We start from the raw sequence: 25156 nt of genomic DNA, 5'->3' as shown, positions 1-25156 counted from the left end.
TGGACTGTCTGGAAAAAAGTACTCAGAAAGGATTTGGTTCAAGTGCCAGCGGAAGTGTGAAACGAGTGTGTTCCCTTCTTGAATCTGGGAAATTACTGCTGGGAATTTTCTTCTTGTCTGTGAGTTGCATTAAATGATGACAACAGCTTCATAATTATGTTGTTAACTGGATGCTGTTTGCATAAGTATTAGGTGTCAGTGTGTGTGTGGAGGAGGAAGATCCTTCTTCAGGCAAAAGGTCCTGAGACAGGTCAGGGAAGAAGGGAAATTTTGTTCCAAACCCAGAATTTTCCCTGGGACTCCATATTTTTGCAAAAATCTTTTAAAAGGCTGTATTCTGAGTTTAGTCTGTGTGAAGTTGTGCTTGCAGTAGATGGACGTGTTGAACCTCAGTCTGTGTCATCAGGGTCAACAAAAAGTCCCAGCATGGGCACAGGGGTCCTGGCTGGAATGCCAGTGGCTTTCACATCCAGGCTGGAAATAATCACCAGGATTTCTGAATTCCTGCACTGCCCTGGGGCTGTTCAGATCTCTCTGGAGAAATCTCTGAATGGATTTGGATACCTTTTGTCCAGACTGTGTTAGTGATTGGTGGAGGGCTGTGTGACACAGAATTTACTGAGCTGGGTGGGTGTGAGCTGTGGGCACTTGGTAACTCCAGCATCCTCTGAGAACACGCTCATGTGGATGAGTGCCGGTAACCAGATGTTACAGCTTTTGAATATCAAATTCCAGCTAAATGTCACATTATGTTTTGGGATGGTGGCACAGGAAGAATTTCTGCATGTGAAGTTGTAAATGTGGTTTGAGAATGGGTTTCTCCCATTGCAAAGCTGGTCGCTGGCTGATCATGTGATCTCTCCTGGGTGGACATAAAGAGGTTCTTGTGCTGTTAGAAACAAGAATTTAGTAACTTTATTTCTGTTCTATAACATCCACAAACTTCCTGTTGGGATTAGTAATAGAATTGTGTTTCTAAGTCTTGTAGTAGTTATTGGAGGAGACATTTGACTAAAAATCTGTCCAAAATAATATTAAATTTCCCATATTGTGGGTTTCATGGCTTCACGTGTTGTCTAGCAAAGTGAAATTTCCTTGCCACTCCTTAATCCCAAGAGGAAGTGCAGCATTCAGAGACACGGCGCGTGAAATTCTGTGCTGACTTTTCCGCCCCTTGCGTTAGTCATGCCTTCACGTTCTGAGCGCTCTTAAAAAGCCCAAGATTCGAAAGCTAATAAAAAAGCTGATCCCTCTGTTGTCTCTGGGTTCAGAACAGTGTATGCACACTGGCATCTGGGCCAGGCCCAGCAAAGCCCGTGTAAAGTTGGTGCCTGTGGCCATTCAGGAATGAGCCCTCCCTGCACTGACCGTCCTGTTGGATGGGTGCTGTGACATTGGCCAAGCTGAGCCTCAGTGTCTGTTGGTGCTTGTTAGTGGAGCTCCTCATGTCACCCTTAAGAGCTGGTACAAGCTTCTGAGCACATGTAAATGCCATTCTTCTCCAGCAGTGCTAGGAGCAGGAAGGGAAGAGCAGAGTTTTCCACTGGGAAGCTGCCTTGGGCCAGCTGATGGTACAGAGCCATGCTGGACATCTGTGTGAGGGCAGAGGCTGGAGTTTCTGTCTTTATGAATTTACTTCTGTAGAAGGAAGACATGAACCCTGATTATTTTAATTTTGATAGTGAGATGGAAAATGTCAGTGTGGAATGGAGACATTCCAAACCCACCTGGATGTGTAACCAGCTTTAGGAGGCCCTGCCTTGGGTGATCTCCAGAGGTCCCTTCCAACCCCGGCAGTTCTGTGATTCTGCACACTTCTCATTGCTCAGTCACCATCCCTTGCTTCTGCATTGCTTCTGGATGCCCCTGCTTTCCCCCAAAAAATCTGCTGTTTGCTTCAAGACCTTTGGTGAGAGTTGTGGCACCAGCAATGGCTCAGAGCCTGCTGGCCATGAGTGGCCATGTCACTGACCACCTCAGAGATTCAAGCAGGAGCACCCAAAAGAGACAAAGACACATTTACATCATGCTTAGATAAGAGCTGACCTTTGAGTTTTTCTGGTGTGGTGACATTCCAGAACCGGTATCTGGTCAAGGACAGACTTTGAAGCATTTGTACTATTCTGACCTGCCTGATCTCAGCCACAGAGCCCCATCTCCCTGAGAAATTCTTCATTCCAGTAGTGTTAGGGATGTATCAGAGCTTGGTAGGTCCTTTTAAAGCACTCCCAGACCTGCTGCCCAGGAAGGTGCTGTCATTCAGGTGCATAACGAGGATATCGTGTAATGCATAAACAAAGCAGGGAGGGATTTGTTACACCTTTGGGAAGCCCTGCCAGCCATGGGCTTGGTTTAAGGAGATGCTCCTGGTTCTCAGGCTGCCCATGGGGAAGGCAGGTGTGTGCAGGCAGGGCTGGGTTGTGCTGAGTGCTTTGCTTTGTGTGCACCAAGGACCACCGTGCTGGGTAGTGCCTGCTGCCAGGTTAGCAATGCATAGGTCTGCCTCACAGCTGAGATTGCCTGGGGTGTGAGCAGTGCAGAGGGAGGATCAGGAGAGCAGGAAGGCAGGTGGGAGAATCCAAACTTCCTTGGCTGGGTGTGACTGGAGGCAGCAGCGCCTGAGAAACCTGTGCGACTGTGAAAGAGCCCAGGTGCCCTTTGGGGTGGGCAGGCCCTGGCACAGGTGCCCAGAGCAGCTGGGGCTGCCCCTGCATCCCTGGCAGTGCCCAAGGCCAGGCTGGACAGGGCTTGGAGCAGTTTGGGTCAGTGGAAGGTGTCCCTGCCATAGCAGGGGTGGCACTGGATGGGCTTTAAGGTCCCTTCCAACCCACACCATTCCATGGTTTTATGTTGCTGTCAGCATGCTGGAACTGCTTGTGAAACGTGGTTCAGAGAAGGACATGGAATTCTTCCCAGTGCTGGAGGGCTGCTGGCTAAAATCTGGTTTATGTGGCTGAGTGATAGTTTAGAAAGTCACCAAAGTCCTGTTGATTCTGTGTCCCTGTGCTAATACATTTAAATAGGAAATATTTCATGTGGCTTGTACACTTTTATAGTAGTTGCTCTTCTCAGAATGGTGGTTTCTTTGGTTGTGTTGGATTTGCCTGCAGACAAGTTTAATCAGAGTTTGTCAATTATTTTTGGCTGGTTGGTGACCTGTGCTATGCAGTGATGTAGATGTGAGCTGGTGAGTGGTAGGTGATTTAGTTCAACTTGAGTCTGTACCATGGAAAAATTTTCTGAAAAGGTAATGAAACCAAATATTTAACTGTGACTTATCTTTTAGCTCAGGTTTTCTTATCTGGAAAGTCAGTGTTTGGTTGGCAGTTGCATTGAGCTGCTGAGAGGGAACTGCAGTTCCTAGTGACCAACTTCTCACACCCCTGGCTTCCCACAGAGCCTTTCCAAGGGTCACACAGTCCCTGCAGCGTTCACTTGTGGTTGTTATGATGCCCATGGCCACGATGCCTGAGCACACTTTAATTATTCCCATTTACTGAAGGGAAATCCCAGCACCTTGTGCACTTTGGTGTTGCAGTGAATCATTTCACAGCCCGTGTGTTGTCTCCTCCCTGCACTGCGTCACGTTGTGCTGCTGGGATTTCAGAGTTGCTGGCTTGGAGTAGTAATTAACATTTCTTTCCCAGCACTGATTTCCAAGTCCTGTGTTGGAGATGAATGCATGGGGCACTTGGGTTGGGGGTTGCTTGAGGGGTGGCTGCAGTTGGTGCATCAGCTGACTGAGAAATGGGATTTAGGGATTTTAAATTTTTTCCCTTGTTTATGTTTTTCAAGCAAGAACATGATAATAAAGCCTGTATCTCAAGGCCCATTAAATAATATTTCTCAAATCCATGACTTTATGGAATTATGGTTCAGATGGCAGTTCCCACACATAATTCAGAAATCAAATCCCACACCATGGGGACTAAGGGAACTTTTCCTACTGGTCACAAACATGTTTCACTAAATGATTTATGCAGAACAATCGTAAAAGTTTGTCTCTTACTCTTTATCAGTCACCTGCTCAACACTTTGGGTGTTTTTTGTTGAATTTTAGCTGTGCTTGTAGGTGCTGATGACAGCAAGGTGCCTAACTCTGTTTTTTAGCTGTTTATAAGAATTTACTTGTGTGTTGTCTGAGTTGTTAGGCTCAGCAGTGATGTGTTGGTCAGGAGAGAAGTCCTGCAAGCTCTTTCAGAAAGGGAGAGCAAATCCTGAAGTGTTTTTGCTTAGCCTTTGAAAGCAGAACAATGGAACAGCTGATTGTTCAAAAATGCTTAATCAGGTATCTGAAGTAAGTAGGACACTCCAAGTCCCTCTTGCTTTTAAGGAAAGAGGGCAAACAAGAATAGTCAGTTATTTCTGAAAGAGATGCTGGTCCTAGTACACTTTTTACAGATATTATGGGTGTCTAATAAGTTGTTTCTGACTTTTATTAGAGCCGTGATCCTCGTGCATTCTCAGTGGAGAGTGGCAGGGAGGTTTGGTGTAGGTCAGTGGCCATCCACAGACCTCAGATAAGGCAGCATGGTTGTCTTTCATCTGAGAGGGAGCTTGGTGCTTTGGTTTAAATTTATTTATCTATGCTGAAAGCCCCTTGCACCCCAGAGCAATCTGGGGTTCTTGAAGCAGCACTCAGAGGTGGGTCACACTTGCAAGGAGCAGCATTTGGATCAGCGCTGTGAGGAGGAGAACGTTTGAATTGGGTGTGTGGGGAGTTGAATGCAGACAAAGCATCTTCCTGGCAGATGCCTTTAGTGCCCCTGCAGCGTTTTGGGTTGTTCTGTTCAGAGCCAGGTCTTCTCTCCCTGCTTGTCAGGCTGGCCTGGTGTATGGAAGATAATGCAGAGGGCTGGGAATGATTTGTGTCTGCTGCTGCCAATAAGCTGCTCTTTGTCTCTCCAGCCCTTACCCAGTGGGGCAGCGAGTAACAACAGGCTCTAGTTCAGATTTTCTAGGAGTTGTGGGTGACACTGTGAATAGGGTTGTATAAATATTTACTTTACTTTTCATTGGAAAAAGCCTGTCACAACATCTGAAGCAGCAGAAAAAAAAATTTTTTTTTGGAAGTTTGTGAATGTGAACTGGTGTTGAAAACTCAGTGTAGTACTTATCTGCCTTGCTGCAGTCTCCTCTGAAATTGAAGTCAGTGTTTGAGCGAGGGAAAGAGGCCCTGTTTAGAGCTAATCTCCAATATTGAAGGCTAATGTACCTCTGTGGGGGATGGGAAAAGACTTTTACACTGTGTTACACCCGCATCTGCAAGCTGACCCAGCTCAGAGCTGCATTTTTATTCATGCTGGTACTGACAGAAGACAACAAACGACTGCATGGCTGAGATTACAAGTGGAGCAAGGGTGAGCGTGGATTCCTTTAGGAACAGATTGTAAAGGTGCTCCCAGGTGTTTTCCTCAAAGATTTGGGGTTTCATTCTGCAGTGACATGGGCACCCCCCTTCTGTTCTCTCCGTTCTGGTTGCACTCGCTCAGCAGTGCTAGACTTCCAGCTGGGGGAAAATGTTTTTCTTGCTAAACTGGCGCTACCCCAAGAGATTTTTCCACGGAGTGTGTTTTGGGCACACCCTGGATGTGGGGCGTTTTGCAAGTGTCTCCTTTCAAAGGCTTGGAGAGCTCGGTGTCTCTGCTGGGCCATCCTCAGATAAAACGCTTTAGGTGGGGGAGAATTAAAAGAATTGGCTTAGGTTTTATTTGCTGGATTTTGGAATGAAAGGAAGGGCTTAAAAATATGAATAGGTGAGGGCCTGTGTATTGACTAGGAATTCAGATGGGAAGTGGGAAGAGAAGCTTGAATTGCCGTTGGGTTTGTTGCAGTTGCCCTTCTCATCTCTGGAGCCAACTGGGACTGATTCAACTCTCCAGTGCATTTGGAGTTGTCTCTGGTTGTGGCTCTCTGCATTTGAAAGATCTGCTTTCACTTGAAGTACTGGAATGGTTTGCTTAAGTAAGATCCAGCTCCTTCTCTTCTTTACCTTTTTTTCTTTTTTTTTCTGTCCTATTTTTTTTCAACCCCCTCTGACCTTCCCTGGGATAAGGTTACTTTCTGGAATGCCTGCTCCAGGCTTGACCTCAGCACTGAACAAGCTATTTATGGGAAGGGTACCTGGCACAGGCATGCCGAGTTAAGGATTTGCTAAGGATGCCTGGGATTTTCCTGTAAAATGTAAAATGTGCTGTTTCACTGCATTGCATCAGCACTGAGGGGCACGCTGCTCTGGTGAAGGGGAATGTTTAAAAGGGGACAGTCAGAGTCTTGTGCTGTTGAGACTTCCTGTTCACTGCTTTTGTTACGGGCTCCTAAGCAGATCGGTCACGTGGAGGGTGTTTTCCCTTTTCCTGCCCCTCCCAAAGCAGCCTGAGCTCTGTGCCAAAGTGTGCCTCCCATGTGCCAAGGTGTGCCATGCCAGGGCTGTCCTGGCTGTGTTGGGCAGGGAGGGCAGACCCAGAGAGAGTCAGATTGGGTAGGGAGGGCAGATCCAGGCAAAGAGGGCAGCCCTGGGCAGGGAGGGTCACCCTGGGCAGGGAGGGCAGATCCAGGGTGGGTCAGCTTGGGTAGGGAGGGCAGATCCAGGCAAAGAGGGGCAGCCCTGGGCAGGGAGGGTCACCTTGGGCAGGGATGGCAGCCTGGGCAAGGAGGGCAGATCCCCAGGTAGGGAGGGTGACCGTGGGCAGGGAGGGCAGCCCCAGGAGGGTCGCCCCGGGCAGGGATGGCAACCCCAGGCAGGGATGGCAGCCCCAGGAAGGTCACCCCAGGCAGGGAGAGCAGCCCCAGCATTGAGAGCAGACCCAGGGTGTGTCAGGTTAGCGAGGTGAGCTCCTGGCAGATGGCTGCTCTGTCCCCGTGCTCGTGGGCAAGCTCGGTGTCTCGGTGCAAAACGAGATGTTCCCTGCGATAGTGGTGGCACAGCTCGGCTGGCACATCCCGTGACGCGCCTGCTTCTGAGGCACTTCAGTCCCTGCTGGTTATGAATGAGCACAGGGTGCTCTCTGCACAACTCCTGATTCTGTGCTTTAAAGAGGTACAGCTCCTGTCTGTTCAGCCTGTGCATCCTGCCTCTGTGGATGCACTCACACAATCACTGAATGCTTTAGGTGGGAAAGGACTTCAAAGTTCACCCAGTGCCACCCCTGCCATGGCAGGGACACCTTCCACTGTGCCAGGCTGCTCCAAACCCAATGTCCAGCCTGGCCTTGGGCACTGCCAGGGACCCAGGGGCAGCCACTGCTCAGAATGGAATTCCAGAGAGTTTTGAATGTCATTTTACTGCCTCACAAGTGCCTCCTTACAGGGTGGGTTTGTGAAAAGTGACTTCGTTTGGCTGCTGCCTTAATGAAATATTCAGTAATTTAAAGCAATGCCAAAAAAGCCCAAAACACCCCCCCCGCACTATAATAGTGACTTTTTTAATATTAGGCTCAAAACATTTGATCATCAAATTACCCAAAGAGGGAACTAAGGATGATCAGGGTTCTCCTCATGCAGCAGAGCTTTAGGCTTTTGTATTTTGTGACATTTTTGCAGTTTCCATAGTAACACATAACGATGTTGTAAGAAATGTTGCAAGAATTTTATTTGTGTAAGGGAGGACTTTCAAATATTAATGGAAAGCAGTGTGAATTGGAGGGAAATGTGTGTGATAGGAGGCAGAGAAGGGTTTGATGTAGTGCCTGGAGTGAGCAGCCATCCGTGCATTGAACTGGTCTTGGCCAGCAAACAGGAAAATAAGAGAGCTTCAGTCATCTGGAGAATGTTTGCCACAAAGTCTTTCTGGTGCTGTAGGTGAAGCTTGGGAATATTTGCTGTTGTTCCTTCTCCTGGTCCAGATAAAGAACATTTTGTCTCCAAAATGCTTCTCATCCCAGCCCATGTGCAGTAGGAGCTTCAGCTCTTTCCACGGTGTTGAAGATTTGGAGCTGTTACCCCCTGGCATTCATGGGGGGCTCTAGGTTTAGCTGAGATAAAATTGGATGCCTTCATTTAGAAGCCTTGAGGCAGCTCATAGGCTCAACCTGCATTTCCTGAATTCCCTGGTGGCTCCCCTTTAATACCCAGGGCTGAGCTTTGGCTGTTTCAGGGCTGGTGATGTTGCATTAGCAGATCCATTCCACTCCTGAGAGGGAACCAGAGAGGTTTTTTTGTGGTGTCACGGACAGACATCGGGACAGGGATCTGTCTGAGCAGGGCACAGCTTCAGTGCTTGAGCTCCTGGCTCTGCTCTGGCAAAATTAACCTGTTGTGCTCCCAGCTCCTCCCTGTGCTTTCATGGCAGGGAGGTGATGGCTCTTCCTCTTCTGGTGACTTTTTTCTCCCACATCCCACTGGGCAGGGGGAGAATATTTCTGTGCAGCAGCCGTTGCTATTCCTAGGCTGGGCCAGTTGCATGAATAAAAATCGCAGCAGCTAAATCTGCCTATTTTTGTGTGAATTGGAGCCCTTCTCCATGTGACTTCTGCTATTCCCGTGCTGGCTATTGCAAAAAAAATGAGACAATCAGCCTTCTGTAGATCTGCATTTTGAATGCAGAACCACTTGCAGGGCTCTTGCTCCATGTATGCAACATTTTGTGGTGTTGGCTTTTACTGTCTCAGGCTAAAACAAGAAAATTATTCTCTCTCTGCTCCTTTCATGTCCTAGGTAGCTCTCCTGCCATTAGCAGAGATTTCTGAAAGTCAAAGGCAAGGTGCTGTTTATACTGAGACAGCAGAAAATAATGTTAAGAAACGAAGCACATTAGGAAATCTCCCAAGGCATTAACCACTTTTCCTACATCAGGGTGGATTAAATTGATACAAATTAATTTTCAAGTATTTTTCATTGTGATGGACACAGCTGAGTGTCATGTAATGACTTCTCCAAGAATCGTTGTGCATATATTGGTCAAAATCATCCCATTTTAAATAAAATAAATCTGTTTGAGTAGTAGCCAGCCACTTGAGGAAGATTCCTCAGTGTGGTGATTCATATTGTGCCTAAAGACTGCTTTCCCTGCTCAGCCCTCTCTCTCCCCCTACCATCCCCCTCTCCCTGCCTCTGGAAATGGGCAGGAAGCCCAAACCAGCTTAACTCTGACTTATTTAAGCCTACTTTTAATAAGTAATACTTGTAAAAAAAAAAAATCTTACCTGAAGGCTCTGATTGGCATTGTGTTGTGTATTAGATGTTAACCTGGTTTATGAAGTGTGTAACTGCTGGTTTTTCTTTTTTTGGCTGCCTTTTTCCTGCATTTTAAATTCTTCCTAAAAGGCTGGAATTACATCTGTCTCCAGTTACAGCGGTTCTGTGCTGGTTCTCTCTTTTGTGTGAATCTTTCACTTGTCAGAGCTGCCCCAGTGCCCCTCCTCGAGTATTCATGGCCAAGTCTTTTGAATGGAAAGAGTTCTGTTTCTTTTTGCAGCTAATTGTCCTGCATGCTGCCTCTTGAGATAGTATTTATTTCAAAATGGGATCCTCTGAGGAGAGAAAATTTTCATGACCCATCCCAGTTGTCAGTGGCGCAGCTCTGCCTTTGTTTTTCCCCCTTTTCTCTCTGTACCAGGCATGCTTTGATTATGTTAAACTCCTGAAACCAAAGCCCTCCAGGCTGGGTACAGGTAAGCCCTGATCAGATTAGCTGCTCTGCAAATTGAGTTGGTTATTGTGCCAATGTTTTCCTGTGCTTGAGCAATGAATTTGTGTGCTAGGACAAGGTGCTCCTCTCTGAAAAATTAAAGGAAAAATTACTTGATTGTTTTAATGGCTTTAGTGAAAATTATCACAGAATATCTGGAGTGGGAAGAGGATCACCCAGCTCTGCACAGACCCCTGTGCCTCTTCTGCTCCCACAATAAAAAGATGCTCAAAGTGAAAACTTCGTAGTGCTCAGTGCTGCAGCTCCTGAAAGAGGAGGATGAGGAGAAAATGCAGTGGGTGTTTTGTTCGTTGTTGTCACGTCTGTGAGGATTCTGGTTGTAAATTCCCAGCTGCTTTCAGCTGTGATGCTCAGAACAGCACTGACTGCAGGGCTCCAGCAGGGAGGGAACCTCTGCAGCCCCTCACAGCCTAACGAGGGGCTCCCCACTAATGAGGGTCTGCTCTGGAGCAGCGTTACTGGAGGAATCCTCTCTTTATTGTTTTCCTCTGATGTCGCGGCATTCCCAAAAATCCCTTTCATCTCCTTCTTGTCTGCTTGTTAACAACCATCTGCATGCAGAGGGCTTGGCTACTTTCAGTCTTTGCCTTACATAATTGAAATTTTCCCCCCCCTCCTCTTTTTTGGAGCTTTCTGGTAGGAGTTTTTTTTTCCTCTCTGCTGTAGGTGTTTGAATTTTTCAGCTAGTCAAACTAGTACATAAAGTGATCTTCCTGTTCTGGGCTTGCTGCAGTTGGCATACTGGGGAGAAAAAAATTGGTTTTACTTAAATTTATTAGGCATGGGAGAAAACCTTGCTGCCCAGAGCAGCTGGGGCTGCCCCATCCCAGGCTGGATGGGGCTTGGAGCAGCCTGGGACAGTGGAAGTGTCCCTGCCATGGCAGGGGTGGCACTGAATGAGCTTTAAGGTCCCTTCCCAAACCCAAACCATTCTGTGATTCTGTAAAACTGTGTAATTTCCCTTCCAGTTTGAGAGACTGCAACCAAAACTTTCAAGAAAGCATATCCAGAGAAGCCTTTTCTCTTTTTTTCCTCTTTTTTTCCTCTTTTTTCCCCTTTTTCTTTTTTTTGGTGTTGGGTCCCACAGAGCTCTGCTGGAGTTTTAAAGTGAGTTGGATGCTCATTGCCCAGCCATTGGGGATTTTGTTGGATGAGGAATAGCGGGATGTGCCTGTCCTGGCTGCCCTTGGGAGCTGCTGACCTGCTACAAATGGGAGTATTAATTGAAGTAATGGAGCTCTCCCGGGTTTCACTTCATCTCTGAGAGTAGCTTGTTCAAAAGCATCTTGGTTTATTTATTTAGCTGATGCTTGGTGGGATAAAGGGGGTTCTGAGAATTTGTGGTTATCTCCTTAGCTGTGGCTCATGCTGCTGTGTCAGACAGGAGACAGGTAGTTCTCCTCCTCTTCCTCCGCTTCCTCCTCTTCCTCCCTGCCACAGAGAGCAGCAGGATTAATCATCTCCATCGAACCTCTGATCAGGTTTTGACACACACTAGGGCAGAGAGCTGATGGAAAAGTGTTGTCTTCTTTCACAGAGAGGTCTTGGAGAATGTAGAAATCCATGCAGAAATTCTCTTTTCCAGTCACTGTAATTGCCTGTTAGCTCAGAGCTGGGCAATGTCACTTCTAAAGCTGCATTTATTGCACAAGATTGTGTGATAATTTCAGAGGGACATTTTCCTTTTTACCAAGGCTCTTTTCTTTTTTATTTAGATAGAAACATCCCACCCTCAGTAGTAGTCATGAACTCCCTGGCCCTTTGAGGGAGCTGACAGTGCAGAGTTGCATTGGCTGATCACAGCTCCAGTTCTTACCACAGCTTGTTCCAGCTCTTCTAATGAAAAAAACCCTGTCATATCTCTTCCAGAGCTGGGAGTCCTCTAGATGTGGGGAGGTGCAAATGTGTAATGGTTTGGCTGCAGGTCCTGCTTGGCCCTCTGGACCCTTGCAGGCCGTGCAGTAATGAACTCACAGCCACGGCTCTTTGTTCCTGCTACAATGACTTTTGTGTTGGCTTTTGTTGTGAAACTCTTGGCTTCAGAGGTTGTGAATGTGTGTGAAAACCTCCCATGTGTTGTTGGCTTTCTGACACGTGCAGGGAGTTGGATGGGCCGGGAGAAGGACTCTGTCCCAAGGCAGGGAACCCTCAGCTCAGGTTGGGGTGCCCTCAGATGGATGGGGAGCATCCCTGGGGTTTGCAGGGCTCTCAGCCTCTTTGCAGCACTCTTATAAAGTCCCCATGGGTTGAGAACCTCTGTTCTGTTCCTTTTGTGAACCCATTTTTAGTTTTTCCAAGCATTCAGGTCTGGATGATGTTGTAATACTCCAAACTATTCTCGTTTGCTGCCTTTCCTCATGGATTATTTGACTGAAGGTTGCCCCAGTTTAGTTTTTTGGCTCTTAAGCTGGCTTCTAGATATGTGAGTGTGACATGCTTTGTTTCTGCTTGTAAATAAAAAAAACTAAATGAAAAAAAGGCCTAGTATTCACATCTCTAGAAAAGCCCAACTCCTAGAAAGTGGTGACTGCAGGGTGAGTAATGCTCCATTCACTCCCACTCCCTCTTCCCCCAAAAGAACAGGAAAACCCTCCTGAACACATCTTTGATAAAAAATCCTCCTGATGAGATTGATGGCTTGATTTTTTGAGAGACTGAGATTTGGGATAACGATGGAGGCTCTGCTGCTTGGATGCGATGTTTCAATGCCACCAATCAAAACATCTTCTAAAAATATCCCATCTTCAGGGAGAATCCATTCTTGCAAATTGGAGCCCAGTATTAAAGAACATACTCTTGGTTGCAGAGGGTCCAAATTAAAGAAACAAACTGATACTCCTCTCTCTTTTCTCCCTTTCCAACTCTTTATAGAAGTGCTGGATATTTATTGCAGACTTCACACAGCACGAAAATAAAATTAGAGTATGAGATGCTCCAAACTGTGGTGCTTGAAATGCAGTGGAGTTTGCTCAGAAAGTAGAAAGTGGCCTGGTTGCTCTGCAGATACTTTTGTTCTGTCCCTGCCTCGTGTCTTGGCATGAAACAAGCATTATCTAGTCCTTGTGAAAAGTCCTGGAGTAGAGAGTGTGTCTTGGCTGAACCTGATTGAAAGGGCTGAGGAAAATCTCTCCAAGAAAAATAAATTTCTGGTGGAGCAGCCAGCAGAGTGTGTGACATGAATCGCTTCTGGAGGGATGGGGCTGGTACAGAAAGGTGGTTTTGATTTGGCTCTGGGAAATATGGATGAAATGGGGGGATACAGACCATTTTTATGTGTCCTTACAGACACAATTAAGATATAACATCTCTTTATAACCTAAAATAATTCAGTTCTTGGTGTTTCCTCACCACTTCTTGTTCCCATGGCTTCTCTTTCCACCTTTTACCCTGAACTTTCTCATCTTCTCTAGATCTTGCAGAGTTGGCTATCTCAGATGGGGCAGTGTTGGCTTTCATCCCAGAGGGAGTTTGATGCATTGGTTTCAATTTAACTTTCTTGGGTGAGGTTTTGGCTATTTTGGGGCAGAGCAAAGAGCCTCATCCCCAAAGTGCCGGCAGGGACACAGCTCCACAGAGCTGCTGGTGTGGGTTCCTGGGCTGCCCCAGCTCTGGGGGTGTGATGGTGCTCACAGGGGTCTGAGGATGAGGATCTCACTCTGTGTTTCAGAAGGCTGATTTATTATTTAATGATATATATTATATTATATTAAGACTATACTAAAAGAATAGAAGAAAGGATTTCATCAGAAGGCTGGCTGAGAATAGAAAAAGAAAGAATGATAAAAGCTTGTGTCTTGGACAGAGAGTCCGAGCTGGCTGACTGTGATTGGCCATTAATTACAAACAATGAGGCCTGTTGCATTCCACAGCAGCAGATAATCAATATTTACATTTTGTTCCTGAGGCCTCTCAGCTTCTCAGGAGGAAAAACCCTAAGGAAAGGATTTTCCATACAATACCATGGCTACATGGGGTTATTGCTTTGCAGAGGTTCCTCCCAGGGCTGTGTATGTAGGGAGGGAGAGGAGCTGAAAATCACCCTTGGGTGTCAAGGGCAGGGTTCTGTGCTGCTGTGTGTGCTCTCCCAGCCCCCGTGTGTGCTTTCCTGCCCCGTGTGTGCTCTCCCAGCCCGTGTGTGCTCTCCCATCCCGTGTGTGCTCTCCCGGCCCGTGTGTGCTCTCCCGGCCCGTGTGTGCTCTCCCGGCCCGTGTGTGCTCTCCCAGCCCGTGTGTGCTCTCCCATCCCGTGTGTGCTCTCCCGGCCCGTGTGTGCTCTCCCGGCCCGTGTGTGCTCTCCCATCCCGTGTGTGCTCTCCCAGCCCCCGTGTGTACTCTCCCAGCCCCCGTGTGTGCTCTCCCAGCCCCCGTGTGTGCTCTCCCGGCCCGTGTGTGCTCTCCCGGCCCGTGTGTGCTCTCCCGGCCCGTGTGTGCTCTCCCGGCCTGCTGTGTGCTCTCCCAGCCTGCTGTGTGCTCTCCCGGCCCGTGTGTGCTCTCCCGGCCCGTGTGTGCTCTCCCGGCCCGTGTGTGCTCTCCCGGCCCGTGTGTGCTCTCCCGGCCCGTGTGTGCTCTCCCGGCCCGTGTGTGCTCTCCCGGCCCGTGTGTGCTCTCCCGGCCCGTGTGTGCTCTCCCAGCCTGCTGTGTGCTCTCCCATCCCCTGTGTGCTCTCCCGGCCCGTGTGTGCTCTCCCGGCCCGTGTGTGCTCTCCCAGCCTGTGTGTGCTCTCCCAGCCTGCTTTCCCGGCCCGTGTGTGCTCTCCCGGCCCGTGTGTGCTCTCCCGGCCCGTGTGTGCTCTCCCATCCCGTGTGTGCTTTCCCAGCTCTCCCAGCCTGCTCTCCCGGCCTCCTCTCCCTGTCCCTCCCCGTGCTCCTGCAGGTGAGGCCGGAGCTCCCCTGTTTGCCTTTACAACAGGGAGGAGCCGTGTAGCAGTGGCAAACCTGCCACGTCTGCTCGCTGCAGACCCGCATTGTCCTTGACAAGGAAAGAGCTTTCCACTAACTCACCTTGCCAGCAAGAAATCGGATTTCTTTTTTCAGTTTTTTTTTTTTTGTTATTAAGAGCAGCTGAGTTGCTTGGAATCAGTGTGGTGTTTAGTGACACCCAAGGAGGATGTGCTTTTGTGAATAGAAAATGCTGTTTAATTGCTCAAGACAGCGGTTTATTCTTTGACGTTATGGAATTCCAGTCTGTGTGAACCCAGCAATGTGGCTCTGAACTCATTATTTTGATTTCTAACTCGCTGCCTTGACGTAGTAGGAAGCATCTCTCCCTTGCAGAATGAAATGCTGAATCTGTTTTAAATGAGATTAAATTAATACTGCGTTCTGGGGAGCTCTTTTACAAAGAATCAGCAGCATTCTGCTCTTCTGCAGGATTGTGTTAATCATCAGACATGAGTTGAAGGACTGTGGCCACATAAAGCTGTGTATCAGCCCAGCAAAAAGCTGGAAAATGCTGAAGGGATAACTCAGGTATCTCTGGGAAGAGAAGCAGGCTGCAGGAATCCTGAGTCACAGAAATAAATGGAATTGAACTATGTGTTTCCTAAACAGCAGCTGAATCCGACTGTTCCAAAATAAAATGGTTTTGTTTTCTCTTTCACATGTGACGTACAGTCCTTTTATAGCTTCTGGTGTTTTTTAAGCTATAGGGAATTGTGAATGACTTGTGTGAATTTATAGTGAGTTTTGAAAGGCTTGAAAACATTTTGGAGTGTGTGTGTGTATGTACACACTCTGTGCGTGGTATACAACCTTTTAAACATTTTAGAGAAGCCTCTGTTTTGATTTAGATCCTAGCAGTTTGAGGCCCTTGCTCTCATCTCTGTAGCTACAGGTATGGTTAAGTTTGTTAGCTGCACGGAGGAAATCTGCAGTCTCTTTTTCAATGCAATCTCAATAGAATTTTATTAAAGCAGGTTTTAGGACAAGCAGGAGGTGAGGTGTAGGTCACTGGGTAAAAGCAAGCATGTTTTGAGAGCTTGGATATGGAATCTTAATGTGTGTGGTAGAGTTCATCCATGTTGGTTAGAGGTTGTTCTAAAGTTTGACACACATCTCTTCCAGCATTTTTATCTTTATGGGGATAGCAGGATGCAAAATACTTAAACATGGTTCAATTCCTATACCTTGGTGCTTTGTTTCTGGCTTCTGCCAGAAACACCACTGGTGTTTTATCTCGGTTTTCTGACTGCTGTGGCAAAAGCAGAGAGCTGTTAAATAAGGAGCTTTTAAAGATGGGACTTGTCAGTAAGAAAACAGCCTCTAAGCTTTGCTTAGTCAGCCTTTAGATGAAATTAAGTGGTTGCAAATTAATTTGTTCTTAATAAATTAAACTGAATGCAGTTACCAGTTTGTCCAGGACTTTGTTTATAAGGTCCAATACACGTCTTGGAGCTTTTATTTTAGTTGTAAGTTCTGTTTTTATATCAAAGGACATAAATAATGAGTTCTTTATTGCCTTACGAAGGTCAACATCCTGTATCAGTCTGGGCTGGTGTCTCTGGGGAGGAAAGTTTTGCCCAAAACTTTTGCTGCTTTTTAGCTCACATCAACCTCACTCTCCCCTTTTTTCTTCCACACTGGAGACTGTGGAGGCATCTGCTGCTACACTTGTAAATGAAAGAGGATATACTGGAGATGAAATATTGCCTGTGCATGCTCTGTGTCTCAGGCTGCAGTTGGAACAGCATTGCCTGTTGCTCCATATTCTCAAGGATGAGGCTTTTACAGGAATAGTTGGCATATTTTGCATGCACAGATGATTCTTTAAAGTAAAATAAGTATAAATTATCCTTGACCAAAGCCCAAGTGGGTTTTCCAGCATTTTGGTTTTTTTTCCTTAGGGAAATAAGGGGAAAGTGCTGCTCTGAGAGGTAAGACTTTATCTGTGGAATGTGCCTAAACATCCTCTTGTAAGTCTTCCCTGGTGAACACAGAGCATCCATGCTGCTGTAACACTGCTTGCGCTGAGCTGAGGAGGAGCTGGGATCAGAAAGAGCCACGGTGGAGCCCTGGGGTTCACTGGGTCACTGTGGCCACCTCTGTGCACTCCCTGAGCCCTAACAGGTGTCTCCCTGCAAATATGTGCCAGTGTTTGCTGTCTGCTGGGGGAGAACAGAGTTCCTTTGTTGCTGTTTGGAGAGAGGAGGGAAGCCAGCCAAGTTCAGCGCTGCTTCATGGCAGAACACATCTCAGTGCTTTGAAGTTGTGTGCTTTGTAAAATCAGACCATCCCGACTGCAGCTCTGCAGTTCTTTCTTGCATTCACTGAAATGTGCTCCAGTTACAGACATGTTCTTCTACTAAGATTTCTTCTATTAAAATTCTGGTCATTTTTAATCCTCTTTCTGTTACTGCTCTGATGTTTGGGAGAGAGCTACTAGTTCTCTGTCCTTTTGGGGGACACACAACAAACCCAAAAATTTTGCTAGTCAGTCATTTTCTTAGTCTCAAACACCACCTCTTTCAAATACCTGGGCTCTAACTTTGGACATCCCTTTAATTCCTAGGACATAAAAGCAAAGATCTTGATGCAAGAAATACTGCCTGTCAAAATAATTAATAAGAGCCTGGCAAAGGTTTTATTTCCTGGAGAGTGTTCAGCTGAACTTGATGGTTTTCCCATTCCTTTTGTGGGAGTCTCTGGATTTGGGTGCAGGTGGAAGTTGAAAAAGATCAGGGTGTCCTATATGGGGGGATTTGGGAAGAGGGTGGCAGTGGCAGCTGAGTGGTTCTGTGAAGTTTTTAGTCACTGGGAGACAGAATTCTCAGAACATATAGCAAAACATGGTCTCCCTTTATAGCAGCTGAATTTCCACAGGGGGAAGGAAGATGTGTGCATGTGTGTCCTGTTAAATCTGCCATTTTCACAGGGAGCTTTAGTGTGGGGTTGGGAGAGGGGTGCACGGTGTGCCAGGCTGCTGGAGCTGGCAGTGCCCTGAATTAACAACCTCCTCCCTGAGGGCTGCAGCTCCTGGGCATTGCCAGCACAGACTGAGCTCCATTCACTCCACGGTGGATTCTCCTCCCTTCCATGCAAGCAGGAATTTCTGTCCTGCAGGATGCACTGAGCACGTGATGGGGGTGCTGCCATTGGGAGGATGATTTCTTATGCCTCAAAGTGCTTCTGATCATTCCTGAAATAAATTGCTGTTATTTCTGCTCTTGCCTTGCCAAATAGCCCAAAGCTGTGTGTTCACCTTTCCCCAGCAGCTCTGGAGTTGTTGGGTAGAGCCAGTCCCCTGCTTCTGTTCCACTTTCTCTGAAAGCAGAGAAAGCAAGCTTAATGGGTAGTTTTTAATTTCCTCAGTAGACAGTTCAGAATCCATATGGGAGAGAGACTCTGTGATATCTGCATTTTTACTGCGTGGGGAAGATTTTACTTCACAGCTCTTTCCCTCTTAAACACCAAAGAGTCTGTAGTGAAGCTGTTTTATAGAGAACCATGCTTAAATGGTGCCATGAGCACTTGGATATCTCTCTGCATGTGAGAATATATAAAAGCTGTTACATTCTTCACTAGTGCACACCTTTGTGGGAAAATCAGTGTTAATAATCTCTCAGTAACTCTTGCAGCTGGAGTTTGTGGCCTCAGCAACTATTTCTTTTTGCTGTGATTGTAAATACTTGAGCATCTTTTTATTCTCATGAGGCCAAGGATGGCTCCTGTTTGTCCATAGGAAGGGCTTGAATCACAAACTTGGGGTTTAAACATGCAAAACACTTGTGGTGACATAAATTGGTGGATTTTGCACAGGAGGATAAAGCCATGCTGCTGTTTGGGATAGGAGAGAGCCACCCCAGTGGTGCCCAGATGCTGCCCAGGGCACCTAGAGCAGCAGCCCCATATCCAAAGTTTGGGAATCGCAGTAACAAGGACAAGATTCACAGCTCCAGCCAGGCTGGTTTTCATTAGGAGTAAAGAAAAATGTGAAGCCCTAGGAATTTTGTCAAGGCTTTTGATATGTGAGTACTCAGTGTTCTGCAAGAGGAAAATAAACTTTGATTAAAGACTGAACTCTGTTCCAGAAGCTGCCAGCACAATACAGAGAGGCTTGTTCAGATGGGAGGAGTGAGACCTGAGCTGGGTGTTTGGTTGGAGCCACTTGCTGTGGCTTTCCATGAGACTGCCATGCTTTTTGTGGAAACTTGGAAGCTTGTTTGATTGCTTCTTGCCTGAATCTCGTTTTGGAACTTGCTACATGTAAATATTTATATAAATGTTCAATGTTTATATATAATACTTTGGTTGAACCTTTTAGATCTTTTCTTTCGCTAAAGTTTCTCATTGAAGGGGTTTGGTGTCTCACTGTGAAGGTCAGAAAAATTTTATGGGCCTTAAAGTTGAACTCTGTGGGTATCCCATGACAAAAATGAGGCTGCTTTTCTTCCTTGTTTTGAGGATAATCTTCTGCCATTTAGGAATGGTTTTTGATATTATTTGCCTTTAGGAACTTGACTGTGTGGATTTCTGTCCCATGTCTCCAAAAAGCAGACATTTGTGGAGCTGTGTACTGACAAGCAGAAAGACAAAATCGGAGTGATCTGCTCTGGAAAGAATCCAAGTGTTTTAATTGGTGTGTATGTAATTCTAGTATCTCTCCTAGAGCCAAGTCTGCCCTTCTTAGACTTGATGATAATGCTTAGCACACAGAGTGTTGTAATCTTGAAAGCACTGCACAAACATGAAATAACCCAGCAGTTAAGCCTTAAACTTTTCTAGGTGACGTTTACTCAGGCATGAGAGACATTATATTATATATATATAATAATTATATATGTATAAAATTATATATATATATATATATAGTAAGATGTATGATATAAATGTCTGATATATGAATAAATAGCTGGTGGTGGAGGAAGACTGAAATCGCTTTTGTGTGTGAATCACCTGATGTGCTCAGCAGCCCCGTGACCACTCTGAGCCCAGCACTGATCCATCCTCCTGGAGAGAGGCTTCAGATTTCCAGGGAGCTCAGGCTGATGTCATTGCTGTGAAATGAGGCAGCAGTGAGCTTCCCCTCCCTCTGCTTGGGAACTGGATCCCAAAGCTTTTCTGGCATCATTCCATGTTCCAGAAACCACTGTCCTCCCATTGCTGCCATGCTGCTGGTAATTACTTAATCTGGTCAGGCAAAGGGCAGAATTAGGTGAGCTGAATGATTGAAGGAAACACAGTTACAGAATAAAAAAATCCCAGACTGGTTTGGGTAGGCAGGGCCCTTAAAGCTCATCCAGGGACACCTCCCACTGTCCCAGTGCTCCAAACCCTGTCCAGCCTGGCCTTGGGCACTGCCAGGGATCCAGGAGCAGCCACAGCTTTTTCCTTTTTCTTTTATTACTTTTATTTTTTTATTATTTTTGTTTTAAAATATTTTAAATTTGAATTACTCTGCAGATACCTTTGTGAGGACCTGCAGAGGCCCTCTGCTGTTTTGTGTGGAGAATTGGGCAGCTTGGAGCTGCTGTCATTCCCAGGGCAGGAGGACACATCATGGGGTGTTAAATATCCTTGAGAACCGTTCCTGGCTCCCTCAGATTGTGGTGCAGCTTTAAAAACCTTTATCTTTGTGCTTTTGCTGAGGGTTATTGTTGCTTCCCTTAGTTCCCTTAGCAGAAGAGGTGGCCTTTTTCTTTGGTGTCTTGGCAGATTTCCTCTTAAGTCTTATTTTAGCGAGCTGAAAGAGGAAGAGAGGGCACAGGGTGCTTTTTGAAGCCATATTCACTGAGAATTTATTCCCACCAGCGTTGTAAAGTCTGGAATAGTTACTCTGGAATTCTTTGCTGTTTTGAAGCAATTCGTTTCTTGGTTTCTCAGTTGTGAAGTAGAAGGTGTTGTCCTATAAAGGAAGAATATATCCTGGAGAAGCATTGAAACACAGAAAGAAGGGTCACAGGTTTTACTCACTGCCCCAGGATTTATCCACTTTGTCTTGAGACAGGCATGGGAAGATGAAACAAGCATGGTGAGCTCTCTTCATCATGGAATAGCAGGTGATTGAACAGAATTTCTGCATAATGAATTTTGATGTTGATTAAATTCCCTCCCCATTCCCTCACTTTTGTCCCTCTTTCTGTTCTGTAGCTTTGTGAAGTGCATGGAGAGCAGATGCAGAGATGCTCCACTGCTGCATTATCAATTGATCAATTATCTAATTGATAATGTTTCTGCACACGTTTTCTGTAAGAACAGCTGAAGATGGGTGCAGCCTGTCCTGCCCTGTGAAATCAACAGAGGCCTCATTTTCCTTTAAAAAAAACAGTTCAGTTATTACTAAATACATCTTAAAAGGCTCTGGGTTTTGTCAACAGTGAGCAGCAGAAAGGGAGGAGGCAGGTGCTGGTGGTGGGTTGCTCTGCGGGTGCTGGAGGGAAAAGTGAGCGCTGCTTTTGCAGGTCTGGCTGTGTCACCTCTGTCACACTGTGTCTCTTTTTCCATTAGCTGCAGGACAGTGTGAGTAATCAGATTCCCTAGTGAATGGGGGCTGGACACTTTCCTTGTTTGCTCTTGTCTCAGGGTGTGATTCAGAGTTTTGACTGGGGTGTTGGGAGGGTGACTGGCCTGGAGCTGTGGTGAAGAATTGGCATTGCTGCAAGAGGAGGTGCTTGTTCTGAGTCTGTTCCACCTCTCTGTTTTCTAATGATGTGTTTGAATGTCTCCCTGCCTAGCTCACCTGTAATAAATCAGACACCCACAGGTTACATGACCCTTTTCTCTGTCTCTTCTGATAAAGGTCTTTAAATGATGTTTCCATTTTAAGATTTTTAGCAAATTCGTGCTGGAGGATTGCTTTTAAGGCCCTAGCTGTGTTTGAACTCAGTTTTATTTCAAGGGTAGGCCAGCCCAGGTATTTTAGCTGCCCTGTGCAGGTGACTGTAGGACTGTAACCCTGACCTGCTTGAAGCTCTCCTGGCAACAAATTTGCTGTCATGCTATAAATAACTTGTGACTTTCCAAACATAATTAGTTTCTTTATTGTCCTCTGAATAACGTGTGAAGCAGGTGTGAGCTCCTCATCCCCTTCCAGCAGGATTTCCAGGTTGGAGGGGCAGATGCACCTTCTGGCTGTGCCTGAGCATCTCTTGAAAGGTGTTTAGGTCCAAAGGCTCCTCCGTGCCAGCTGTGGGTGCAGAGCTGAGCTCTGGTTGTCACAATGGGGCTGGTTCCATGGAGTGATCCACACACTTGGCTCCTTCAACCACACCAGAATGAGCAGGGCAGTGTTTGAGTGCTGTGAGTACTTGCTGGGTGCTGGTGGTTGGGACACTTTGCTGGGACTGAAAACGTTTTGTGCTTAAATTCTGCTAAGCAAGCACATGGTGTGTGTGGACAGTGTGTGTTGATCTTCCAGCTGCTGGCCTGGAAGGAGCAGGACATGGATGGAATGGTGCAGGGCCTTGGGCAACGGGACAGAAACACTGCTGGGAAAAGACAAAATGATCCTGAGGGAACTGGCAGGAAAAGAAAGCAAGCAAGCTCAGAGAGCTGGTGTCAGGAATACTTGTTTTTGCCTTGGATCATAAGGCCAGATGAGATCATTTATGTGAGAAGACATCACTGTGGAGGCTGATTTAGCTGAGTAAAGGCTTGTTTGCTTGAGCTGGAATGGATTTTCCAAACCCTTCTTTTCCTGCTTAGGTTGGTCTTGCAGGCATCAGTTCTTGTTTCCTCCCTTGCCTGTTGGGTTGGGAAGCCAAGGAGCAAATCCAGATTCTTGTGGGTGTGATCCTGTAGCCTCTTGCCATCTGAACAGAGCTGAATTTGAACTGGAGATGTTATGGCTTTTTAAATCTGTTCTCATTTACTTAAAACTTCACTTAAAAGTTTCTGGCTTGTTGATGGATCATTTACCACCCCTCTCTTCTCTTTTAGAGGAGGCTTCTTAGTGCTGTAATCCAACTGTGCTTTTCCTCAGTGATCCAAACTCATTTTTCTCTCCATCTTTTAAAAAACCCATAAATTCCAATACTACAATTCTGCCCTATATTCCTTTGTGTCAGCTGCATACCGTCAGAAGTGTTAAGAGTGTTTTCATGCTCTCTTTTGCTGTCAGTATCAGTGAACCATCTTGCTGTCAGTGATGCATCTCACTACTTTTTGTTCCTTCAATCAAGGTTTATTTAGATTTTTGTTTTGCAGAAACTACTCAAATGCCTCCTGTTCATGGTCTGTCCTTTCAGTTGCTCATCATCTGGGACGTGGTTTGTGTGCTCTGTGGGTGAGAACCGTGCTGATGGCTTGGTCAAGAACCTGTCGAGCACCAAAGATTTTTTCAAAGAGAGTTATCTTTAAGCATTTAAACACATTTTATGTTACATATGTGGAGTTTTTGACGTGGAGAAACTTAATGTGTACAGGAAATATGAAGTGTGTTGCAGTTCTGACATATCTGGTTCTGCCATGAGAGGAATTTATTGCGACTGCTCCATCCCTGAAGTGTCCCAGGCCAGGTTGGACACTGGGGCTGGAGCACCCTGGGACAGTGGGAGGTGTCTCTGCCATGGCAGGGGTGGCACTGGATGAGGTTTGAGGTCTTTCCAACCCAAACCATTCTGGGATTCATGTCTGCAGATGAGATGAAGTCTGATGGATCACTGAGTGTTCCACTACAATAATTTCTTTTAACACACACCAGGTGATGTTTTTCTTGTAAAGTTTGTACAAAGGTTGTGTTGGTGCTGGTGGGAGCTTTGCTAGGGTTGAAGCTGGCGTGTCCTTAATTCATGCTGTCCTTTAGACCCTAATTACCAGGGCACTTTGGCTCCATTCCCAGCAATGACCTGAATTTGAGGTGCTAGAAGGTGAGCAGCATCTGCTACTTGGAGATGTGATTTCCATCTATAGGATCCTTGTGAAAATAAAATGGACTTCCTGTTTGTGTTTCACCTCTTGTAAAGTTTGGAGCATGGAGCTGTTTAATCCAACTGGGATTTCATTGAAGAATTCCTTGGCTGCTCCTCTCTTGGCTCAGATGGTCTTGCCCCCTTCTTCCTCCTCGTCTCCTTTCGCTGTGCCATCTGTCTGTCATCTGCTTTTTCATTTCTCTGACCTATTTATGAAATATGTTTGCACAACCCCTTTTGCAGTGGCTGCAGAGGAGTGTTGGAATTGTGACCAGACTTATTTCCTGTTCCCCTTTGTTCAGTTTGTCAGCTCCAGCCCTTTGGGATCAGGGGGTGTCTCTGGTGACACCTCAGTGGTTTCACACTGGGGCTGTACAGGGAATTTTCTGGTCGTGGCAAGGCAGGACACAGCACAAACTCAGAGGTTGGGATTTGTCTGAGTCCTGGCAGGAGGTGGAGTCGGGTTTGGGTTGCAGCTCTTGCTTGTCAGAGTTCAACTCTCACAAAGAGGAACTTTATTTCCGAGGCTTTGGACAGAGGTTTCATTGTCCCAGCAGTGCCGGGCATGAAGGGGCTCATTGAGGCCCTGTCACCCATCCAGGTTCTGCCTCCACACCTGTCGAGGGCAGCAGCAGCAGCCTCAGCTCCTGCCCTGTTCTCTCCGCTCTCATGTGCAAGGATTAAGGCTTGGATTTGCTGCAGCTGGGCCCAAACTCAGCCCAAGAGCAGTGGGATGGCTGTTGGCACACACAGGGTGAGACACAGCGTGGGTGGGCCTGATTTTGGGGAATCCTGGAATTATTTGGGCTGGGAGGACCTTAAAGATCATCCCCTCCTAGTGGACACTCTCCACTAGACCAGGTTGCTCCTGCCCAGCCTCGTTTATTTTGCCCAGAATTGAATTTTGGGATGGCAGCGTTCTGAAAACCTCCTCAGTTTCCCTGGTGCCTCTGGGCAGAGGCTTTCTCAGCAGATACATCGAGGAAATTCTGCCACTTCCTTCAGAAGTGTTTGTCCAGTCTCAACTGCTGCAAAATCAGAGCTCTGGGGGAAGGGTGGATTTAAAAACAAAACAGCAAAAAGGCAAAATAACGCTTGATGCAGGCTTCTCTAGATCAGGTCATGTTTTCTTTTGTAGGTCAGACATGATAATAAATATATTCAGGATTACTAAAGGGGAGAAATAGCTGCAGCTTTTTGAGTTTTGTTTGTGGTTTGTTTTTCCTTCTGTTTTTTTGAGACATTGAAGAAAGAAAATGGAGCATGAGGGGACAAAAAGAATTGCTGAACACAGCGTGTCCTTTCCCCAGCTTTAGGGAATAGCCAGAGTCTCTGGGAAGAGCCTGAGCTGCAGGGAGAGAAGGAGGAAACATTCAGGAGGGTGTAACAGTTGTGACATGGGAACAGCTGCTCAGTCCTGCTCCCCAAATTCACATTGAAGATGCCTCATGTAGCTAAACTAATAAAAAACCCAAACAACAAGAGTTACTACATGAGTGGATTGTTAACCTGCACCTTACCCCTTGCTTTTAATCCCAATAAATGAAATGAAACCCATATAATCACTCCTAAATTTGTGTGTGTGTGTCTGTGACACATATTTTCCTCCAGAAGAGCCTGGCAGTGGGGAGGGCAGCTATAGGATCAGAGATGCCACAAGGTAAA

At 46.4% G+C, this 25156-nt stretch overlaps 1 protein-coding gene across 5 annotated transcripts in view; it reads left to right on the top strand.

The window, feature by feature from the left end:
* The window catches only part of KANSL1 (KAT8 regulatory NSL complex subunit 1), an 80635-nt gene that overhangs the window by 17581 nt on the left and 37898 nt on the right, over positions 1-25156 (top strand). The gene's annotated exons all lie outside the window — the stretch shown is intronic.

The sequence above is a fragment of the Zonotrichia albicollis genome, chromosome 23 (genome assembly GCF_047830755.1).
Source record: "Zonotrichia albicollis isolate bZonAlb1 chromosome 23, bZonAlb1.hap1, whole genome shotgun sequence".
Lineage (NCBI taxonomy): Eukaryota > Metazoa > Chordata > Aves > Passeriformes > Passerellidae > Zonotrichia > Zonotrichia albicollis.
The sequence above is the reverse complement of the archived record's forward strand: the minus strand, read 5'-3'. Positions and strand labels throughout refer to the sequence as shown.